Source organism: Acomys russatus, chromosome 2 (assembly GCF_903995435.1).
Source record: "Acomys russatus chromosome 2, mAcoRus1.1, whole genome shotgun sequence".
NCBI classification, from domain to species: domain Eukaryota; kingdom Metazoa; phylum Chordata; class Mammalia; order Rodentia; family Muridae; genus Acomys; species Acomys russatus.
In genome coordinates, this window is record NC_067138.1 from 35086249 (window position 1) to 35087099 (window position 851).

Genomic DNA, 851 nt, shown 5'->3' on the forward strand with positions numbered 1-851 from the left:
AAATATTTTCTCTCATCTGAATGCTGTACATTGACTCTAATAATGATTTTCTTTGCTTTTCAGAAGTTTTTTAGTTAGATATAATCCCATTCATCTATTCTTACCATTACTACCTCTGATTTTGAGGCCTCATCCAAAATAAAATCTGCCGTTAACCAATGCCTTAAATGTTTCTCTTGTTTTCTTGAAGTCATTTCATAGTTTCAGCCCTTTGCTCCATTTTGAGTTTATTTTCATGTACAGTGAGAAGTACAGACCTTTTTTTAATTTTCTGCATATGTATATTCTGTTTATCCAGAATAATTTGTTTAAAAGACTATCATTTTCCTAATGTATGGTCTTAGTACCTCTATTAAAAATCATTTCGGTGCTAACTTCAGCATCACATTTATTAAAGTTGGAACAATCAAGAGAACATTACCAATGATTCCTGGAAATGGATGACACCCAAATCCATGAAGTGTTCAATATATTTCAATTTCTACAAAATATACTTAAAGGACCTCTACACATAAAAGAAGATAAATATGTTCATGAGAATGTAGAAAAGAATTAATGCCACTAGAGTATAAAGAATGTCAAATGAAGATTAGGAAATAATCACATATTATCAAAAAATAGCAAAATGATAAGATTGTTATACACATTTCAGTAATAAATTTGAATGCAAATGGTTTCAATTCTCCAAATACAATATACCAGTTGGTTGACCAGATTGGTACCAAGACCCAACTACCAAGAGACTCACCACTCCCCGGCAACAACAAATACAGTATAAAAGTTAAAGGATGGAAAAGGGATATTCTGACCAAAGAGACCAGGAAGAATTCAAGCCATAATTATAGGAAACA

General features: G+C 31.3%; 1 non-coding gene across 1 annotated transcript; it reads left to right on the forward strand.

Annotated features, from left to right (window-relative positions):
* The first annotated feature begins 367 nt into the window (after positions 1–367).
* Positions 368–475, forward strand: LOC127207503 (U6 spliceosomal RNA). The gene has a single exon (XR_007832922.1). It is a non-coding gene; the product is annotated as a U6 spliceosomal RNA (small nuclear RNA).
* Positions 476–851: the final 376 nt, after the last annotated feature.